The following is a 23,707-nucleotide window of genomic DNA, read 5'->3' as shown; positions in this document are numbered from 1 at the left end:
TTATATATATATATATATATATATATATAAACACAAGAATCTGCCCGGCAAACAAAGCATAGGGAGAACGTTACAACATTTCCAGATGGTAAAGTTTGAAATCATAAACAGAATGACATAAAAATTGTTTAGACGATAAAAATGATTTTCTTTAATATTATGAAATAGGGAATCATTTCAAGTTAAAATATATTTCGTATTACGCATGTAATCAGAAGAAAACATTCAAAATGTCTAAATATGCTAGAATAATCGATTTTTTTTTTTTTTTTTTTTTTTACAAAATGGCGCTTCACTGGAACAGGAAGTGGTGCATTATGTAAAAAAATAAATAAATAAAACTTAATTTTAATTGAAACGTTAATAATTTCAAAAATAGTATTTAATGACTAACATAAGGAATGTTTACAAATTATCTATATAAAAGTGATGAAAGAAGTATTTTTTATAAATACTGAATTTTTTTAATTCACTTCAAAACTTCGGTTCATCACTCATTGTTTATGTTCCAGGTTTTGTATTGCTCATTGATACGTTTGTTTTTAGTATCGGTTAGGGCAAAAAGGTGTTAAAACATTTCCCTCCTATGACTAATACTAAATTGATTTTAACTGAAATTTTTATCATAATGCGCGCTCTCTCTCTCTCTCTCTCTGTATGTGTGTATATGTATAAATATAATTATTACTTTTGTATATGCTAATCCAATGGAATTTCTGTTCATAAAATAGTGCTCAATAGGAGTGTACCGATTAATCGGTATGTAATCGGCCTAACTGGCCACTTTGCCAGTTAATCGGTAATTTTTTTTTTTTTTTTTACATGGGGATCACCACTTATAAAGGCCCAGGAGCCACTCGGGGATAAGGGTTATTGTGTGTACAGTAATTAATGGGATAGTATCGTAGTAATAGTTAGTATTGGGATTTGATAAGGTGTCATTACTTAAGGGGGCGATTCATCAGGAACTTGTTTGTGTTGGACTTGAAGACATCCAAGTTGAATTCGGGGGATGGGGGGGGCACAGGCAAGTGGCAGAGAGTTCCACAGGCGTGCGCTTCTAAGAACGAAGCTTTGTTCATGGAATCTACGTTTTAATTTAGGCACGGATAAAGGGGGGAAAATTATTGACAGTGGTTTCAGCTAGTCGGGTGTTTTTCGTGAAAGATTGGCGGGTGGGGGGCAGAGAATGGAGCTAAGATGAGCACTTGCCATGGAAATAACGATAAAACAGAGATAGGCTCGCAACGTCTCTTAATCGGTCACTTAATTACTTTTCTCTTTCCTATTAAATTTAAACCATTTTATCACTGCCCAGTGGGTCCTCTTATAGCTTTGACCCATAGACATAGTAACTGCTGATGTTACTTAACATTTGTGAAGTGTCTGGCCACTATTATGGCTTTTTGCTTTTCTATAATATCTCACTTGTCTGTGTAAATGTATGCGTCTATATATGTTTGTATGTCTACCTAAAACTTTCAACAGAGGCGACGGATTTTCACGAGATCGGTATCATTTTGAAGCTTCAAATGATAAATATAAAAAAATCGGATCAAAACATTAATTCCTTCACACTCAACTGGGCACTTTTCTACAGGGAGGGATCACATATTTTCGAAAGTCATCCCCTCATTTTGATTGACTAACCTTAACTTAAATCTTCACCATTTCTGGTTTGACGATGGTCACAACAACAGATGTCACGTTTTTTTTTTTTGTTTTTGTTTTTCACGTTCTTTTCCTCCTTCGCAGTACAAATTTGAACCTGCCTGCCTACTACCACTTTTTTTCTTTTTTCTTTTTTTTTTCTCAATGCACACCTTCAAACACCCGGGCAACGCCGAGCACCCAGGCTAGTATTAACTAAAATTACAACATACAAAGTGCAATTTTCAATTCTTAAATGAATAAAATTAAACAATTAGATAAAAAAAGAAATTACAAACCAACTACAAATTATAATTTTTTTAGTGACTAACTATAAGCTGAAGTTCTGTTGCTGCTCTACTTCCCCTTCTATTCTAGCTGCCTCCTCTGCTCTCAAAATCTCCTCAGTATTTAAAGTTGAATACCTTTAAGTTATAATGTAGAAACATTACAGTGTTTCCTTCCTTATGACACAGCCTGTTTCTCGTAGGTTCATACACATTACCACCTGTACTAAAGAGCCTCTCGCTTTCCACAAATGAAGGTGGTGTACTTGAATATTTTGAAAACAGTGGTAAGGTCTCCTGTGTCTTCCATCACTGAAATAGATCATCACCTGTTGCGAGTAGTAGTAGTAAAGGTATATAATGACTAAATTCTTTTGTGCATTTAGACGTAAGGGATTTACTCGTTTTGAGTTTAGATTGTGATTCTTGTATTTCTACTATAGTTGCAGTCTTCAGGTTTAACTCCGCTTCTACTTGATCTAAGTTTTGATTTGTTGTTATACGCTTATTCGAAGGTAATTCATCAAACCGGTTTGAAAGAGATACAGTTTTACTTTCACTTTGATCTTCTTGACTCTCAACAGAGCTTGAAGAATTGTATCCTGCTGATTCTGCTTCATTATCATCAGTAGAAAGTAGATGTAAAAGCCGACAGTGTTTTCCATGTCATTCTTTTGAAATTCAAATGTGAATCTTGGATCTAGGAAAGTAAATACACACAAGTTTTTATCATTTAGATAGGACTAGCGGGGGATACCCGGCGATCCCCGGGTGTTTTGAGGTGTGTGTGGTTTTTGGTAAATCCAAACTCCGAGGGGGGGGGGGTTAAAATAAAAAAATAAAAAAAAGTTTTGGTAGGTGAGTATGAGGATCGAACTCGAACCCTTGAGGCAAAGTTGGAAATCAAGGTGTGAAAAAAAAAACGTGCGACGTTAACCATTGGGCCACCGCGACATACAACGGAGACACGTTTGAATTTATTTATTTATTTAACTATTAAAAACAGGTGTCCACAATAAAAGCCATTTGACCTAATTAAGGTCAAATAGAAGTCACGCGGTTAACTTTTGCTGCGAGGCAGCGTTTGGGTTTGTTTACCCAAATTTGACTGGTTTTTTCCCCAAGAGATGTTAAGGAGGGGGAAACCAGCTCGCAATTGTCCAGATTGAATAGCAATTGTCTGATATACAAGATTGATCAAAGCTGATTGCTTCTGGACGTTTCCCGGTTCGATTGCCAGGAAAAATGTTAGCTTTGAATTAGTTTCGCTTTTTATATGAAAAAGCCCAATCAACATGCAAGAAGCCAAAATAGCAATAATTTTGTAAAAGTCGACGTAAATAAATCTAGACATGACGCACTTTCCCAAATCCTAAGTGATCGTACCCCCCCCCCCCCCGGGAGCGTGTGCGAGAAAAGCCTTTGCGAGACATACACGAAATGGTCACACACATTTTACCTTTTATATATATAGATGAAAATCTTGTTTCCATTGATTCATTCAATTGTTCAACAGTGGTAAGGATTCCACTAAAGTCAGAAATATCAGCATTAGATTGGACAAGTCTTGAAAGAAATAACCTGAAAGCTAAAATTGTAGTTATTATCATTGATATGGTTGGAGTTCTGTGACTTTTCTTTAATTTCTTCAAATGGACTCAATAACTGGACAATTTTTTGAACAAATTAAGGTAGGAATCATCTTATTAATAACATACATTACAAGAGCTTTTTGTTGTTTTAATTTTTTTTTTTTTTTTTTTTTTAGCCTATATGTTGAATTCCACCATGCGATCACGTCTGAAATGAGTTTATTTTTTCAAATTAAGCTGATCCTGTATTTCAGAAAACGATTAAAGCAATCGACTATATTTGCTAGTCATAATGATTGTCTCCACCGCCTGAGATACAATGTATGATAGTTATTCTAAGCCAATTGTCTTTTGATGAAATACTGCTAATTTCATCAAGAGACAATTGAATTTTTGTTTTACTTTTGTAAACATATCAAATTATTTTGCAGTCAAGTACTTTTTTGATGAAATGCTGTAATTTGGACAAAGTTTTGCAAGACATACAAACACATATTTTTCCCTTTATGTATATAGAAGATAGATTAAAAAATAAAACAGAATAACGCAAAAGACAACAGTAACATAAATTAGTTATCAGTATATATTACAGAATATGAAAATTGTTGATTCAATGTTTCCCCAGAATCCAATTCTTTAAAAATCTCTAGTTAGCCATAGAGTTGTCTTTATTTACGAAAATTGTAAATGTTGGAGGCCGAAACTTAAAGATTGCGTATTAAAATTTTTTTTGGTTTTATCCAAAAAAAAAAAAAAAAAAAAAATCGCCCGGGGAAAACCTTTGTAAATCTTGGGTGACGAAACTTGAAGATAACCATTAATCGTTGGCTGGGTGTTTCGAGGTGTGTTGAACACCCAAAAAAAAAAAGAAAAGAAAAAAAAAAAAGTGGTTGTAAGCAGGCAATCCGTGATACGAAGGCAGAAAAGAAAGTGCAAGAAAACCTGACGTTTTACCTCTACTCCATGACACAACGGGAAGTTTGGAACGTTGAAATTAGTAAAGTCATTCCAACTGATACGATGACTTGCAAAAATGGCGACACAAAAAAAATCGACCCCTCCTTGTAGAAAACTGCTCAGTTGAGGGTGAAGGAATTAATGTTTTTAGCCAATTTTTCGATATTTGTCGCCCGAAGGATTGAGCTTCAAAACAATACCAATCTTATGGTCAACTCTTTCGAAAGTTTTAGACATACATACAAAGATTTGAACAGACAGGTGAGATTCATATAATAGATAATCAGAAAAGGGCAAAGTTCAAGTGAAATGACAAAATAAAAATGCTAAATTTGTGAAATTTAGCTTAAATGTCGAATGGTTCTAAAATGGGTAGTCGATTTACTAGAATGGTGCCTTCGGAACCGAGCACCCCCACTACAAATATTTAAATGTTAACTTTTTTTCTTCTTTTTAATGTAATCTGGTTATTAGTGTCCATTCGATAATCTAGTGAAAAAAATTGAAAAAAAAAACTAAAAAAAAAAAATAGTTTTAATTGGAATTCATTATTGAGATGAGTATTATTTATATTAATTTATAACTAATAAACTAATAAAGATGAGAATGATAGTCCGCAATAAATAACTCATCTCAATAATGAATTCCAATTAAAATAATATATATTCCATTCGGTACAGACTCGACCATGGAAGATCAAATAAATAAACGTGGATTTATAAAATAAAAAAAATCCAACCTTGATCGCCCTTCGGGGCCCGTGGTGCTGTTGATAGAGGTTGAATCTCTATGGTTCCAGATGAGCATTGTCTGAAGATAGCGGTTTCAATCCTACCCAAAGCCGGCCAGAGGCTTACTTGGCCAAAAATGTGATGAGACGACAATAACTACAGATAGCAGTGATTGCTGAGAATGCAGTTAGGAGATTCGAAGTTCCTATCCGTCGCGGTTACCACTTGACGAAGGCCAGAGGAATAGTTGGCCGAAACGTTGTGAAACAACTATTAAAGATGAGAATAATAATCCGCAATAAATAAATTAAAAGAAAAAAATACACGTGAATGAACTTCTCTCCGCTATTAACACCATATTTTTTCTAATCTTAAACACAAATTCAAGACCGCGAAACAGTAAAATTTAATTTATTTCATGCAAAAAATGTATTTTTGTAAAAGATATAAAAAAAGAAAAATATGTACAGAACTTTTACATATTTTCTTTTTTACGTATTTTGGTTTTTCTTTTAAGATAAACTAGTGGTATCCTACTGAATTGTCATGTCACAGTAATGAACATATCCAAAAATTATGAAAAGCGATATGGTAGAAAATTAATCATTAATGAAAACAGTTTCCAAAAACAAGCAGCAAAAATTACGTTTTGCAAAACTGGTCAAAGATTTTCAGTTTTCAAAAAAGATTTACCTCCCTTTTTTGTTACAACCCAAACTCTCGAGTTTCTTTTTCTGCAAAACTCGATTTTCACTAATTGTCTTCAAAAACTATTTTCATTAATAATTAATTTTCTACCTTATCAGGCTTTCGTAATTTTTGGATATATTCATTACTATGACATGACAATTCAGTACATACCATTTGGTTTCACTTGAAATTTAATATTTCAAATCTTGCATTTTTGGTCCCCCCCGATTTATCGGAGAGGGATCTGTTTTCGGTGGCATCTCTGTTAGTCCGGACGATTGCCAGATAACCGTCCATTAGTTTTTCATGAAATTTTGCTACAAATTGTATTTCATTAAATACATGTGCACAGTAAAAAAAAATATTTTGCAAAAATTTCCGTTGCGTTCCGAAGGATTCAAAGAATGGTCCAAAATGACATGTTTCGCCCTATAACTTTTGATTCATCCATTAGATTTTTCTGAAACTTGGCCAAAATGTGGAGCGTATTATTCTTAATATAAATCCAGTATGGGTGACCCTGAAAAATTATGGTTCGCATCCCTGGAGACTTTCAGTGCTAAAAACGCCCCTTTTTGTGGCTCTTTTTTTTCATATTTCTCAACAGAAACTTGATGTGTCTGACTATATAGTGGTTTTTCACGGTGGTCAAGTCAAATATACATGTGTTAAGGCCTGAAACTGCACTGTTATCCACTTACACTGGGATTCGGCATCCCTAGGGGCTCAAGAAGTCAAAAATGCCCCAAAATGGCCAAAAATTGCACTTTTTGTCCCATAGCGTTTGATCCATCCATTAGATTTTCCTGAACCTTGGCCAAAATGTAGAGGCCAGCCGCCATTGTTCTTAATATAAATTCAGTATGGGTGACCCTGGCAAAATTATGGTTCGCATCCCTCTGGGACTTTTAGGGCAAAAAACGTGCCTTTTTGAAGCTTTTTTTTTTTCATATTACTCAAAAAAATTTTTCCATGGTGCCGAATTCAAATATACATGTGTTAAGGCGTGAACATGCACCGGTTGTCCATTTTCACTGGGATTTGGCATTCCCAGGAGCTTAAAAGAAGTCACAACTTGGCGAAAATGTGAAGGCAACATTGGCCCCTCAGACTTCTCACATTCATCATTTCTTCACTATTTTTTGCGGTATCATCTTGCATGCTGCACCGGGGAGGGGGCATGCATGCGCGGCTTGTTCACTAAAACGGGAAGTAGAGTTTAGTAAGCGGAACATTTTTATATCAATGCAATGTTTTTATCTGGCACCGTTTCTGGCGGACTTTGAGTCGCCCGTTCTTCGATATCGGTTTCTATGCTCATAGAAAGCTTTGTAAATCAATGAGTCCATATTTTAAAAAAAAAAACAAAAAAAAAAAAAACAGTTCATGCGTTAATAGTACATTCTATTTCCAATATTTCGATAAAACTCTCCGTAAGGTAGAACCAATTAAATTATAATCAGGACCATTTCTTTCTCTGCACAGCTGTTGTTTTTGTTATTGATTGCATTGGTCATTTACGTATTCAGGCAACGTTTAAAAAAGAATGATCTCTGTATTAGAGCCAAATGTTGTCCATTTCTCTGAGAATTAGAATAATTAACTTGGCTAGGCGTAGAAGATTCTAGATTCTCGCAAAATGTCGAAAATATGTTAAGAAACAATAATTAATTTTAATAGTTCTTATTTAGAATTCAATCTAATCAACAAAAATACAGAAGATGCAAAAACAAAACTATTTGATATACGTACACGTCACAAAACGAAGATATCATATTCCAAAAATCATGTAAATTGATCAAGTAGTTTTATTTTTAACTCGGAAAATCAAATTTTATGAGTAAGCAAAAGGCCTCTTGTGTTGCCATTTCGGGGGGGTGGGGAAAACAAGGGCAGATAAGTTCACAGTAGTTCTAACTTACGAGATCAGCCCTGTAATGCTACCGATTTCACATTAATAGCTTTAAATCGTTTAAAAATGTTCTTTATAAAAATAAAGCTATTTGAACAACTTACGTGTTGTTTGGAATATGACTTTTCCATTCCGTGACAGGTACGTATATCAAAGTTGGGTCCCCCATTAAGCTTGATTAAGTTAGATTGTTGCAAAGCCAATTAAACATTAGAAAAAAAATTTTTTTTAAAAAAGCCAATATCTAAATTTTACCTGCCTCTCTCGAGGTTAAATATTATCACTGCCTGTGGTGATATTCTCTTTTGTTTATGAACTATTTCAACGTGTTATATTCTTTCTGTCTTTACCTTCGACTTTTGAGCGGGTTCTTAGGGGAGGTAGATGGAGGTAGATTTAAAAGAAAAAAGTTGCACACTTTTTTTTTTTCTCATGATTCCTGGGCAACACCGAGTAGCCGTGCTAGTTAGAATAAATAGGAAAGCAGCTTTAAATAAACTGATGTTGATTAATTCCATTTACTCTCTCCACCTTTTTCTTTTCAATTTTCTTATTTTGTTCAAGCTGGAGATGGGGCATTCTGCGGGATGCCAGACATTCACCCTTTATCTCATACATTCCAACCGAGAGATTATTTTAACATTATAACTGTCCCTTTAAGTACCAATTGTTTGAATTTCTCTTGCACTTGGTTCACCGGGTATATTTGCTAGGTAGTTTTTAAAATTGTTTCATGACTCCGGTTATTCCTATAATTATTGGAATGAAGATCTTCCTAAGATAGTTTCTCTTCATGTTATACATAAGACTTTGCTATTTCGTTATTTTGTCCCCCTCCCCTCAGCTCTGTTTAAAACGGCATCATATGAATCTGAAGATTCTATTGGTGGCACTGGTTTTCCCGATATTTTTCTAGTTAGAATTCTTTCTAGAGAGACATCGGATACTTATGAGAGACCACATGATAATATAAGTGAAAGTCATTTTGGAACGAACTGGATTCTAACTTTATACACTCAGGTTGTCCGTGTCGTTAATCACCGGACCCGGACCACCGTCAACCCCTGTTGGGGACACTAACTTCTATTAAGGTTGCTTTGGGTCTTTGGAAATGTTACGTACGGTTCGGAGTTGAATATTTCGGCTATCAATTCCAGTCCTGCACCCACTCCCCACCACCATCTATCTTCAACAGATCTGACAATTTATTTCAACTGTGATCTATTTCGCTACTTGACATTTCAAATGGTCTTTTAAATTATTTAAAAAAAAAAAAAACAACAAAAAAAAACAACACTTAAAACCAGCGATTTAATTTTATTTATTGCCTTCGAGTTAAACCTTCAGGTGTGACCCAGCCGACAAAAACAAAGTGAATTTAGTGTCGATAGTAACGACTTTAAATAGACGGCGCTATGACAGAATAGTTAACAAAGTTATCTTTAAGAACAGATTTCTAAATAATAACGTTATTTGTGTTGGTGCTTTTGCATTTATCTATCCGCGATTTCCACAAAGTTACGCGAGTGTGCCCGGCGGAAACGGCCGGACGAGCTTTTATAAAAAAATAAAAAAAAAATAATAATAATAATATAAATTATTTTGCCCCCCCCCCCCATGTTAAGAATGGCGACGACCACTGAAATTCATTAAGTAATACATTGGGAAAAAAAAATGTCTTAATATCCAGAATTCTACTTGTCGACCGTTTCCGGTTCTCCCCGTCATCTGCCGGGCACACAAGAAATCGCGGGTTGATGAATGCAGGAATGCTTTTGTATTATTCGGACTGCTACTCTCATTTCGGTCGATGTAACCTTCGACCTTCTTCAGATGAGTCTTGTCAAGCTCGACAAAGACGAACCTTTTTCTGATTTCTCTCTTCCGACCTTGAGCGTGTGGTACAATGGGCTTAAAAATGACTAGATCTCTTTTAATGCTTCACAAAACAAAACTTGTCTTTTTATTACTTGCGCTCTGACCCCCCCCCTCACTTGGCCAAAATTCAAATAGACTCGTCTTAGGGGTCTGCTTTTATAAACTTCTGGTACTGACTTTTATTCCTGATCTGAGATGGAAGACTCCCATTGCCAAAGCCGCTAGAAAAATGGATCATTCTACTGCGTCAGAAAGTATCCCACTCCCGATGCATTCTCTACATATACATGAGCCAAATCTATATATCTATAAAAGTGAACGTGTCTGTGTGTCCACATTTCCCTACGCAATAACTCTGTCAATTTTAAGTCTGCAAATTTGATATACAGGGTACTGAGATTTTGGGAAATCTTTGGTCCGTTTTCGGCCAGAAATTTGGCTGTTAAGGGGTCAAAGTTCAACGATTTTAGATATAGGTTTCTTGGACATGGATCTAACTTAATAACTTAATTTGAGCCCCAAACAAATGTTAAAGGGTCATAATAGGGGTGAAAGTCTTTAAAATATCGACCGGTTTTTTTTTCTCAACATACACTCGGGCAACGCCGGACTGAAATGCTAGTATATTTATAAAAGTGAACGTGTCTGTGTGTGTGTGTACATTTCCCTACAAAACTACTCTGTCAATTTTCAGTCTACGGATTGACATAAGGGGTACTGAGATTTGGGAAAATCTTTCTAATCTGTTTTCGGTCAGAAATTTGGCTGTCAAAGTTCAACGATTTGACTTTTGAAAGCTCTACAAAACTCCTCCACCAACTTTGGGTCTAAACACTTGAAATTTTAGATGTAGGTTACTTGGACATCGATCAAACATTTTAATTTGATTTGAGCCCAAAACAAATGTTAAGGGGGGCAAAGTTTAAAAAAATTGACCTCTGCGGTCTCTACCAAATTACTCAGCCAATTTTTGGTTTAAACATTTGAAATTTTACATGAAGTGTATTCAGAGGGCAATCTTTTTAATACGCTTTTGCCGAAAATTTCGCTGCCAATGGGTCAAAGTTCAAAAGATTTTACCTTTGCGGTCTCTATTAAACTATTCAGCCAATTTTGGGTCTAAACATTTAAAATTTTACATAAAGGGTATTCAGACATGCGGCAAGCTTTTTAATCAGTTTTGGGGCGAAAATTTGGCTGCTAAGAAGTTGAAAAAGTTGTTCTTTGCAGACTCTACCAAATTCCTTCGCCAATTTTGGGTCTAAACACTTGAAAGTTTAGATGTAGGTTATCTGGACATGCGTCAAACATATATATATATATATATATATATAGAATGCACATAGTTATGAACAGTACATAGAGCCCGAGGAAAGCCGAGCTGAACGGCTAGTATAATACTAAAATTGAGTATTGTTGCCATATTTGGGGAGGAGCTTCTTAGAGCACTTTTTCCTGCCTTGACAGGGTACAAAACCGCCTTCGAAATTTAGTAGGCGAGAACCTTTTTCCTTTCTGATCGAAGAAACGTTGCTAGTCTCTTTGCTTGATCGTTATTTGCATGGCAGGTGCGCGGCTGCGTTTCAATTTATAATCCCGTAAAACATTTGCAACAACAATTGTCAATAATTTGCGTTATTGTTTTTTTTTTGTTATCAGTGCTTTAAACTAAACGAAAATCCAATGAATAAAGTTTGTTTCCCAGAACTGTCCATCTATGAAACAGAATATAGTGAGGTTGCTTCTCAGCTGATTATAACATGGCCTTCGAGTCAAGATCAAAGTGTAGTATCTGTTCTTCAGATCTACACTTCAATTTCTTGTTCTCTGTCAGTGGAGGAGAAATCCTTCACGACTGAGACAATTTTTATTTTTGTTCCTTTTCTCCACATTAAAAAACGACCCTGGTGTTTCTGTCCCGTGGGGAGGCATTGTAAATAGGAATAAGCTCTTGTTGAGCCGTCCTCTAAAATAATCAAACTCTACCCAAGTTCCGCCCTTACTGATCATCTCCCTAAAACTCGGTAACCCTTATCCTTGAGTGGAAAATCAAATTCTACTGCGTTTATTTATTTATGCTAATTTGTTGATTAATACTCTCAGCTAAATCACGCCCACCCTAAAAAATGATATTGTATTTTAGGCGATTAAGTGTGAATACTATTTGTACAACGTTTCGGTCGATGTAACCTCTGACCTTCTTCAGGTGTATCTTGCCGAATTCTGGAATTTGCACGGAATTTCAAACGGAACCCTTTATTTAAAAATACTTTACGATTAAACAATCCCTATTCCAAAAATTAAGTCTGCATACCTCGAAAAACTTGAAGAGAATATATTTCAGAATATAGTAGGAGGGTAAGTTTCGTATATAAATTTAACATAAGGTGATACCTTATTTTCGAACTTTTTAGGGCTGCTGACTTAATTTTTGGCGCATGTATGGAAGCGGTGCCCCCCCCCCCCGTAATTTTTCCGTCTTTTTCAATTTTAGCGGAGTATTTATCGAATGGACACTAGTCTACGAGATTATAAGAAGAAAAAAAGAAGAGAAATAAAAGATTTCAATATTTAAATATTTGTAGGGAGTGCTCACTTTCTAATGTAACTTTCTAATAAATCGATCACCCACCCATTTTAGAACCATTCGACGTTTTTAAACTAAATTTCGCGAACTAAGCCTTTTTTTTTTTTTTTTTTTTTTTTTTTTTAAAGCAGTTCAGCCCTTTTTTCTATTTCGCTTTCTCTGATTATTTCCACGTTTACGATTATCTTCAAGTTTCGCCACCTGACATTTACAATAAAAGTTTTGCCCTGGCGAATTTGTTTTTTGTTTTTAATACGCATTCTTCCCGGTATGTCATTCGAAATTTACAATCTGAGGGCAATGAATGTGCGTAAGAATACCAACTAAAGACTCACCTTTTTTAAAAGTTGATTTTAAGGAGTATTCGGATCTGTATTCTGTATTGTTTTCACTGGTCGCCATGTTTGTTTTCGCACGCGCGCATTCATTATTGAATAATCTGGTAGATTAGTATCCATTCGATAATAATCCGCTTAAAAATTAAAAAGACGAAAAAAAAATACAGAAGAGGCACCACTTCTATGCATGCGCCATTTTTTTTGTTTTATCACTGAGACTTATAAGTAGGACAACAGCATATTCTTTTCATTGTTTTGACTCTCGAGTATGTATCCGTTAATATCTTATATGTTTTTATATAGAGTGATGTGGTTCTCAGTTGATTAACTGTTAGATATATACTTGAGAGTCAAAACAATAAGAATATTCTGTTGCCATAGCCCTACTTAATTGCATAAAAAGTAGACTATTCCCCCCCCCCCAAAAAAAAGAAAAAAACGCAGAATTTATTTTATTTAATTAATCTCTGGGAAATTGGACCAGATCAAATATGCGCTTGATGACAGTGTTTCTATGAAACGAACTGGATTCGAACTTGACACTAGGTTTTCAGTGCATCTCGTTAATTACTGACTGAGACACCGTTCCAATTGCGCAAAAAAAGTCCTAAAACGCCTGAATTGGTGATCATTTTACGTTAAATTTGTATGCGAAACTGATACTCCCATTTTAAATCCTAAATTTATTTTTATTTTTATTTTTCTTTGCTTCAAGTATTCACGCAATCGCCTAATTTTTTTTTTTTTTACAAGGGAGTATTTAGCCGAGGGTGGTGTTAATAATAATAATACATATAATGTGTGTGTGTATTTTACATTTAATTTTTTAGATGAGTCGGTTATTCGCATTATTTCGATTCAAAGTGTAGTATCTGTTTTTTCTGCACTTCCATTTCTTGTTCTCTTTCAGTGGAGGAACAGTCCTTCACGACTGAGACATTTTTTTTATTTTTTTTTATTTTTGTACCTTTTCTCCACGTTAAAAAACGGCCCTGGTGTCTAACTCTGTCCCGTGGGGAGGCATTGTAAATAGGTACTATCATGAGATGAAGGACGTTGGAGAGTAAGACGACTCAAAGATGCTGAGAGACAATCAATTACTAAGTAAACGTGGTATAAAAATTAACGGGTTTGGATTACTGTACACATAGATTCGAAAAAGTTGTCAAAAAAACAAATATAAAACAAATGTTATCAAAGGCAAGATAAGTTACTTTTCTACCAAACTGGATATATTTTTCGTGTTTTTATTCAATATAACATGTGTATTGAGCTCGAAAAACAGTATTTACCGATGTATTGGAAAATTCAAGATGGCGCCTCACTCCCTTTTTAACACGGTAAGCTTTGGAAAAGGCGTTATAAATAAAAAAACATTAGAAAAAATACTATTAAAAACCCGCCGAATATATGTCGAGCTATGTCACGGTAACATATATTGAGCGAGTTTTTAACAGTATTTTATCCAGTTTTTTATTTATAACACCTTTTCCCAAACTTACAGTGTTAAAGAGGGAGTCAGACGCCATCTTGAATTTTCCAATACATCGGTAAACACTGTGTGGTTTTCGAGCTGAATAAACATGTTACATTGAATAAAAACACGAAAAATAGATCCAGTTTGGTAGAAAAATAACTTATCTTGCCTTTGATAACATTTATTTGTTATATTTGTTTTTTAACAACTTTTTCGAATCTGTGTACAGTAATACAAACCCAAATTAACACGATACGAAAACCGTTAATTATAAATAATAAATATATACAGTAATAAGTAAAAGATATAGTAATAGTGATATTTACAACTAGAAAAAAAAAGAGGTTTAAGGTTTCCTAAATTCGTACTAGAACGGGCGCAGTGGTTAAAATACTTATCAGATCAATTATAAAAGTGACCTTCTCCTGAAGGTTCAATTTTTAGCGTGGACCACTGGACCAGACCAAGACCACCGAAAAATATAATTGCGAATTAGTTCGGACCTCTATTCAGCCAGGCCACTCCCGATAAGTAAATAAAGGGTTCCGTTGAAAATTCCGTCCAAATCGACAAACATTCCCGAGTTCGACAATTACCTTCCCAGAGAACAGGGGGGGGGGGAACGCAGAATTTATTTAACTCCTTTCTAGGAAATTGGACAACAAGATCAAAAGTGTAGTATCTGTTCTTCAGATCTACACTTCAATTTCTTGTTCTGTCAGTGGAGGAGAAATCCTTCACGACTGAGACAATTTTAATTTTTGTTCCTTTTCTCCACATTAAAAACCGACTCTGGTGTCTAACTCTGTACCGTGGGGTGGCATTGTAAATCGGAACAAGATCAAGTCTTGACAGTGTTTCTGTGGAACGAACTGAATTCGAAGTTGACGCCAGGTTTTCAGTCCTGAAGAAGGGCGGTAGTTACATCGACCGAAACGTTGTGTAAATGACACTGAAGATGAAAAGTTTGTTTTGTTTATGATTTTTCGACTGTTAACTATTCTGCACATTTACAAATAAATCAATAATAAAAAAAACAAAAACATACAAGCGATGATTGGCTGAAGCATACCGCCGCCCCTTTCGCTTGTAAATCCATATATTTGCGGTTTCTTTTTCGCAATTTTAAAGAGTACGCGCGAACTTAAATCTTTGCACGACGAACAGAATCCCTATCGTAAGTATGAAAGAAAAGAAACTTTCACATATTTTTGACATCTTTTAATTTAGTGGTTAATCTCTATTTTAAATAAAAATATGAGACAACTTCACGTATAGTGCGTGTGCTTAACTGTGTACTATACTTTTATTTGCTATTGATTAATCGCCTAAAAGGACAATAATAATTTTTTTAAAAATGCAACTTAAAAATCCCATTTGTGAAATTTAATCCATCAGAATGCATTTCGGTTAAATTAAGCCAACCATTTTAATCTTTTGGTAATAGCTGAAAAAAAAATGACTTTCATAACTTAAAATTTTGAAAGAAATTTAGAAGTATTTAAACTTTCGACTAGAAAGTCGGTTTTAGGTTTAAAAAATTTTACCAAATTCTCATACTAAAAAGATTCGAACTTTTTAAAGTTTCTCAACCATTTTGTTAATAAATTGACGCTTGTGCAGTTCACGGACCATGCTATTTTTTATTTGATTGATAGGATTTTCAAGTTAAATTTAATTTTACGTTATCTTATGTTTATTAATTTGTTAGATGAAAGTATAAAATAGTTACATAACGACGTTCTTTCGTCATGCTAAGAATGGTTTTCTGAATAATAACGGACTGTAAACTACTACGAGGGCAAAGTTCGACACAAGGTCAGTTTTAAATGTGGAAAAAAGTCCAGCTCCAGCTCTCCTAAAGGGGCACATTAGATTAGGACAATTTTTTTTTTTTTTAATTGCCTCAATCTGGAAGGATTTGCCCCCCACTGACTTGGAACAGAAGATAAAGTATAGTAGTAAAACACTATAAACTTTTTTTTTTTTTTTTTATCAGTCTGGTGCGAATTCCGAATGCCCCCCCCCCTCCAAAAAAAAAAGAAAAAACTTACGTCATCAATTCAGAATTCCATCGGAAACTTTCAAAACTGATGATCGGAAAATGTTTTTTTTCTTTCTTTTCCCAAAAATGTTTTCCTTATCTTTTTAATTTTTTTTTTTTTTTTTTTTTTTTTGCGCGTTGTGGGGGGGGGGGGGGTTAAAACTTGTCTTTTTTTTTCTTGGCCGGGGGGGGGGGGGGCTCTATCCTCAATGCAAAATGTTTTTGAATGTGTTTTTGCTTTCACATTCTCCGTTCATAGTCGTTCTGCCTACGTCATTACTGCAAAACTATAGATGCCTGTGTTTGGTAGTAACTTTAATGATAAAACTGCAGTTTAGTGGCTTGGACATGAAAACCCGCTTACAGGAGATAAATATTGCCTTTATTTTGTTGTTAAATGTTAATGAGAAACCAGCGCATGTATGGAGGCGGTACCCCCCCCCCCCCCCTGTAATATATTTTGTTTTCGTCTTTTTAAATTTATTTATTTTTTTTTTTTTTTTAACTTGCGGAAAATGTTTTACGGTTGTTTTAAAACTGGAACGGAAATTTAAAGTAATCGAAAGAATAACATTCAATAGTCGTACTTTTTAGAGATAAAAAAATAAACGAGTTTTTATATAAAAATAAAATTTTAACAAACGAATTTTTTTTTTTCTTTTAATGAAAAAAATCAATTTGTGTACCTTTTTTTTTTTTTTTTTTTTTTTTTTGTATAGTTTTTTTTTTTTTCAGAAGTTCAACTCGCCGTTCATATTGGAAATGTCGGCCTTTATAGGTTTTCGAGTATTCTTACAATAAATACCTCAACCTCTCCATGTTAAGAACGGCTTTCGGAATAGACACCCCTAACCTTGTCAGCATACGCGAAAACCTTAAATGTCGAATGTGAACGACGAATTGGACTTAATGTAAAAATGTACTGAATTTAAAACGGAACGTAATTTAAATTTCCGTTTCATTTTTACAACAACCGTAGAACGGAGCATTCTCCGCAAATTTTACCATCTCAATATTTAATATTTTTAAGGGGTCCCCAGTTTCCAATACAACGTTCTAGTAAATCTATCCCTCATTTTGGAAGCATCGACTTATTTCGGCCAAATTTCGCATAATTTTGCCGAAAGAAGTCGCTGTTTTCAAAATGGGGGATCAATTTACTAGAACGTTGTATTAGAAAAGGAGGAGCACCTCTTAAAAAAATGTTAAATATTGAATTATTTTGGTATTTTTATTTTTAATCTGGTAGGATAGTAACCATTCGATAATAATATGCCCCCCAAAATGTAAAAAAAAGACGAAAATAAAATTACAGAAGGGGGTAACGCTTACGTGCGCGTGCGCCACCATTTCTAGTTAAAATCTATTTAATATTGCGCTCGTAACCTTGAAAGACAGGCTTGAAATTTGTGAATATGCTAGAAACAGAATAATGGCGTCTTCATACAAACGGATATTTAATGTGAGCATATGTACACATTTCAAGCGTATCCTTTAGATTACACGCGTAATCTAATTTATAATACTCTCTGCATTTTTTTTTTCAAAATGCATCTCCCCCGAGACGCAGGGTAGCAGAGCGGCGCAAAGCGGGTCAAATGGATTTATATTTCGTGGACCGTTGTTATATATATATATATATATATATATAGATATATAGATAGATATATAGATATATATATATATATATATATATATATATATATATAGATATATAGATAGATATATAGATATATATATATATATATATATATATATATATATATATATATATATATAGATATATATATATAGATATATATATATAGATATATAAATTATTATTATCATTATTATCGAGTTATTTTTAACTATTTCTTATCCACCTGCCGATAGCTCAAACGGTAACGATAAGGCTCGTGAGCTGTTTTGGTTTCCATTCTAGCTGATGGTACCCAAATCATTTTTCTTTTATTGGTACTTTTGTAATCACTATTATATATTGAACACAATGATCTATAGAGAATTGACTTTATAATAATAAAAACGAAATCTGCAAAAAAATAAAATATATTTAAGCGTATTTTACGACCAGGCAACGCCGGGAACCCGGCTAGTACTAAAATTCTTTTAGATAGAAATGGTTTGTATTATTTGGATTGTTTGGACTACTGCTCTCATCTTGAGTGCTATTTTCACAGCCTTTCGGCTGTGTAACCGCTTACTTTCTGATTATAAGGTCGCATGTTTCATCAGGGGAAGCACTATGAAAATAATACAAGATGAGGAAAGTAGTCCGAATAATCTAATAAAAATTTTCGATCCTCATAAAACTTCAGAAACTTAAAAAAAGAAATATTTCTTCGTTTACTGATGTTTAACAAAATCGACACGATAAAACGATATTTATCGCATATATATATATAATTGTTTATCGAATTAAGGCCATTAAACTGCGGCTTTACCCCATGAAATTAATATTTTAAAATGTTATTTAAAAAAAAATAATTTCGTCAAAAATAGAAATCGGCATAGTTTAAAAATACAAACACAAAAATTCCCGGAAAATACAGGCTTGATAGGTTTGAACGGCGTTTTACAGATAGGGGTGCGCCTTTTTTACTGCAGTCAAAGAGCGGAGCGGTGCCCCCCCCCCCTTATATATTATATCAATCATTAGGGAGTCAAGTGCACTTTGAAAATAATGTTGGAAATGTAATTTATCAGCAGGTAATTTGAAAGTGTGAATGCAGATTGCAGCAATGCAGAGCACCTCCATATTTTCCCCCCTCTTTTTAGAGACGGAAGCCACTTCCAAACTAGTGGAGTGGCTAAGTTTGGCTCTTTTCTAGAATAGTGGCGCTCTGGAAGAGGAGTATATTTATCTGCGTCTTCCCACTACAGCAAAGTTGAAATCCCGCTTTCCCATGAAGGCAGCAGTACTCTGGACGAGTTTAAACCCATTGGCATAGACCGACGAGGAAGTCTCAGGCGATCGGGTATAAACTAATTCTTTCTCCCGGATGAGAAGATAATGCTTGGGAGGATGGCCTTTCGAGACTGACTAGCACAGATATTACACTTTGACTAGCACAGAATTGTGCTGGGTAAGAACATGAAAAATAACTATATTTACTTGATTTTTGGACGGAGTTTCGGAGTAGGCCATTTTTTTTTCTACTGATTAAACAAACATTATTTTCCATAAAAAAAAACAAAAAAAAAACTGTAGCTTATAGTCGATTACATTGCAACAGCTTCGTTTATGGAATCTCACATCTAATGCGATCACAAATTTTACAAAGAGAGAGAAAAAAAAAAGAATCACTTGAAAAGAATATGGAGATCGCTCCAGACAAGGTATTAAGCTACTTGATGTAAGGAGCTAGAAAATAAATAAATCAATAAAATACAACTTCAAGATGAAAAAGCAGCCAACGATGAATGTTAGATTGATAGTCTGGCCAAGGAAAAGGCAATCCCCCCCCCCGTTTGTTAGAAATATCGCTCATAGAACGTGAAGACAAAATAATGGAAGCAAGAGATACATGGCTACCGGAAGTGAACCCCAACGTCCACTTTCTACTCCCCTTTTGAATGATTTCTTTTTTTTTAAATATTTTTTATGATGTCTTGTAAAAAGTGTTATCGTCACATACAACATCCGGTATTCACGAATGGTCACCCATTTAGTACAGATTAGACTCGGCGTCGCTTAACTTCGGTGATCTAGGGATTTTTATCCGCGTACCTTCAAAATCAACTGATTTAGACCATTCCTGTAGTAATGATGCGCCGCAGTGTCAGAAATTTCGTGAAAATAGTGAATAATTCCACCCCATCTTTCCAAGCTTATAACTCCTCGAAAAATGTAATTCAAGCCCTAATTAAAGGAGCAAGGACCAAGGTTTTATTAAAAAAAAAAACCCCCAAAAAAAATGTTTTTTTAAAAAAAAGGTTTTAAACTTCGGACTTTACAGGTAAATTTCTAAGAAAGCGTATTTTTTTTTTGTTTTAAATTTGAATATATTATTTACTGACCTTTTCTCTTCAATTTGTGATATATAAAACTATTCAAACTAAATTAATTATTTACTTTTTAATAGACATTTCAAAATGAGAGGCGTGAATTATTCGATCCCCTGTCTTTTCAAGCTTATAACTCCTCGAAAAATGTAATTCAAGCCCTAATTATTTTTTCAATTAAAGGAGCAAGGACCAAGGTTTCATTAAAAAAAAAAAAAGACAAAAAAAAACAATGTGTTCTTATAAAATAAGGTTTTAAACTTCGGACTTAAAAAAGCGTTTTTTTTGTTTTTTTTAAATTTGAATATATTATTTACTGACCTTTTCTCTTCAATTTGTGATATATAAAACTATTCAAACTAAATTAATTATTTATTTTTTAATAGACATTTCAAAATGGGTGACACTTGGGGGGGGCGTGAATTAAAAAAAAAAAAAACGTTTGTCTAAAATATTATATTCGGTTTATTGGAAAGAACATAAAATAGCGGCTCCTGTTGATTTTTGCGGTAGGAGTTCAGTTCAGTTCTGTGAGGTTCATCCTTCCAAGCTTTGCTCTCTCTCTCTCTCTCTCTCTCTCTCTCTCTCTCTCTCTGAGAAGGGGTTAGGTTATTGCTAATCGCCTGAAGCGCCCTTACCGGAAAATGCCGACAGGGCTACCCAGGCACTTTTTGCAGGTCAGTGCCCCTCCTCGGGGGGGGGGGGGGCGCTGACTTTCCAATCGCACTTTCCGAGCCTTGTGTTTAAGTTCTTGCTGTGGAAGAGAACTAAACCACGGCTACCGAGAGAGTAAGCTGGTTAACATGACAGCGTGACGTCATTACCAGATGAACATGTAGGTAAAGATGCCTAAAGTTTCGGGTGTTCAACCATGTGGCCATAAAAATATTTTTCGTTGCTTTAGATTGTGGATGTGGTAATTTTATGAAACGTGCATGTATTTTCTTCTATAGAGAAAAAACAATTCTCCATTTGGATAATTATATAATTGCAAATTATAATTGCGCATTGGGATAATATTAATCTAACAAATTATAACAGTAAGTGAACTCGTTTTTGAACTTTTATTTCTATCGAAGAAAGTCGAATATTTTTTTTTTTTTTTAACTGCCAAACAAACAATTTTTATATGAGAATATTTTTCAGCCCGTTCTTTCAATAATAAATAAAACTTTTGAGTATTTCCAAATATTTTTAAGTTAGAAGCATTTTTCACGACAGTGTTTTAAACGATTGATGAAGTCAATATTTTAGCACCGGGCGTAATTTCTTCGAAATATATTTAAAACTTAAAAGTTTTTGTTTGTTTTTTATAACATTTTATCTGTAAATAATTTACATGACTGAAATAGGAAATTCTCTATTCTCTCCCGAGACATACGAACACAAATCCGTCTTAAAAATTCATTAACTAATTAGTTTTAATTAAAGTTTTGATATGAACTAAAAATAAAGAATACGTTAAATTTTAGTTAACATATTTTCTTGTGTTTATCTTATAAATAAATATTGTTTGGTATATGTGCCGTGTACTTACCGTGCTGAAATGTTATTTAGAAAGCCATTCTTAACGGGAGGGGGGGGTTCTAATTCTGCACTTTTCACTTCATAATTTAATGAAAAAAAAAGATACTATAAAATTTAATTTAACTTAAAAATCTTATCTAAAATATGGCATGGTGCGTACACTGCACAAGCACTATTATAATAATAATAATAATTATTATTATTATAACAACAATAAAACAAAAGTTGCTTCATGGGGAACGTGGACCCTGCATAAACGGGTTTTAATTTAATGGTTGCTCCCTAAAAAGCGTATATGCAAAAGGTTTTTATTGGTTTATTTAATCACGAAAACATTTTTGAAGGTACTATTTGAAGAAAAAGAAAAGGCCAAAAGCATTATTTGGATATGTATGAAAAAATAAATTTGACTAAAAATAGTGTGGAAAATATAAAAATAAATGAAAATAAAATTAAAAAAAAAAAAAAACGAGCACGAAATAAAAGTATGAATCAAATTTAAAGAAATAAAAAAATTTTCAAAAAATAAAATACACGCTCGATTACAAATAAGTGTATGAGATATATTACGAAGAAAGTGAAAGAAAACGTCAGGGAGCAGCCATTAACTCGTTTATGCCGGGTCCACGTTCTCCATGAAGTGCAAAAAAAAAAAAAAAAAAAAACTGCAGATGACATCGACTGGCGCCACACCAACTAGTTATGAAGGGTCGGGGAGAATGGAAAGTCCGAGGTGGGAGAGTACTAACCAGATCTCCACTGAAAGTGTGCTGTTAAAATCTGGTACATTGGGGAGGCATTTTGTTACCCAAACCCCAGGAAACACCAGTGGCCGATGCCAACAAGAAATCAATGGAAAACGGCTGTTGTGATAACGTGTAATCATCTGCACGAGTGATCAAGAGGTGGAGAACATTGGAAATCTGGGGAGACTCGTTGTCACTTGGTCTCCAGGGAACACCACAGTTTACTGCCAGTGAGCAATCACTGGTGATGGCCTGTGAGACGACAACTTGTGAGTGAAATAATGTCCCCTCCCAAATTCACCATCACCCTGATTTAATATCGTAGATGTTTTATATTTTCTTAGTAGTTTTTAACCAATGTTCACATTATAGTATGATTGCCTTTTAATAGTTATGTGAACTTCATTTCCGTATTCATGTATTCTGCATTGATATGAAAATGAAGACTATAGCGGAGTATAGGATTCCTAACCATGTAACTGATGAAAATATGCTACACATTTTAATGAAAAACATGGGGGAAAAAATGAACATAGAAGAACAGAAAACCAAAACTTTAAATATAATTTCTGTATTTAAAGTAATAGTTATTTAAATATTTCAACATATAATCTTGTGAAAAAAATCCAGCTCCCCAATAAGGGGCACTCTGGATAGGAGGAACAAAAATAACAATTGTCTCTGTTATAAAGGATTTCTCCTCTACCGGTCGAGGATAGAAAAGGTGAATTGCAGCATCAGAACAGATACTAGTATACTGTGATCTTGTCCTGAAGACCAAGAATTGTTTGTGTTTTATGTTTCTTTGTTTTTTCCCTAAATTCATGATTCAGTTTTATTAGTATTAGATTGTATATTGCTTTTTAGGTGATTTTACATAAATAATATTTTTATTTTATATTGAATAAAGCTCAGTTTCATTATTAATTGAATTGGGTTCCTTTATTTTCTTTTTTAACACGTTTTAATGCCTTTTTTGAAAATGCCGTCTTATATTATCGACAGTAACAGTTCGACAAACCTTACCTACATTGCCTGCATGCATTTTTCAGTTAACAGGCCTTCTATATCTCGGTAAACCATCTTAACTTTGGTGATCTAATGAGAACCGGTGTGTCAAAGTGATAATAAATGCCCCCCCCCCCCGTCTCCGTTATGCCATACAATCTTATCAAATGTTCGACTTCAATAAAATTCATGCCCCCCCCCTTATATCTTCAGACGGATCTTAAGGTTAGTATTGGGGTTACTGGAAAGCAGGTTTTTATCTTTTGTCAAGATTGTTA

General features: G+C 34.2%; 1 protein-coding gene across 6 annotated transcripts in view; it reads left to right on the top strand.

The window, feature by feature from the left end:
* The window catches only part of LOC145255810 (protein-tyrosine sulfotransferase 2-like), a 187,128-nt gene that overhangs the window by 37,260 nt on the left and 126,161 nt on the right, over positions 1-23,707 (top strand). Inside the window, exon 1 of one of the 6 annotated variants that reach the window (XM_080114502.1) lies at positions 15,138-15,276. The exons of 4 other annotated variants lie outside the window; for them this stretch is intronic. The gene's annotated coding sequence lies outside the window, so the exon portion shown is untranslated. Of the gene's footprint in view, positions 1-15,137; positions 15,277-20,889; positions 21,189-23,707 lie in introns of those variants that run through there. One more of the 6 variants, XM_080114506.1, reaches the window with a different exon arrangement.

This window comes from Euprymna scolopes, chromosome 31, assembly GCF_053919585.1.
Source record: "Euprymna scolopes isolate OS-2025 chromosome 31, ASM5391958v1, whole genome shotgun sequence".
Classification (NCBI taxonomy): Eukaryota; Metazoa; Mollusca; class Cephalopoda; order Sepiida; family Sepiolidae; genus Euprymna; species Euprymna scolopes.
The sequence above is the reverse complement of the archived record's forward strand: the minus strand, read 5'-3'. Positions and strand labels throughout refer to the sequence as shown.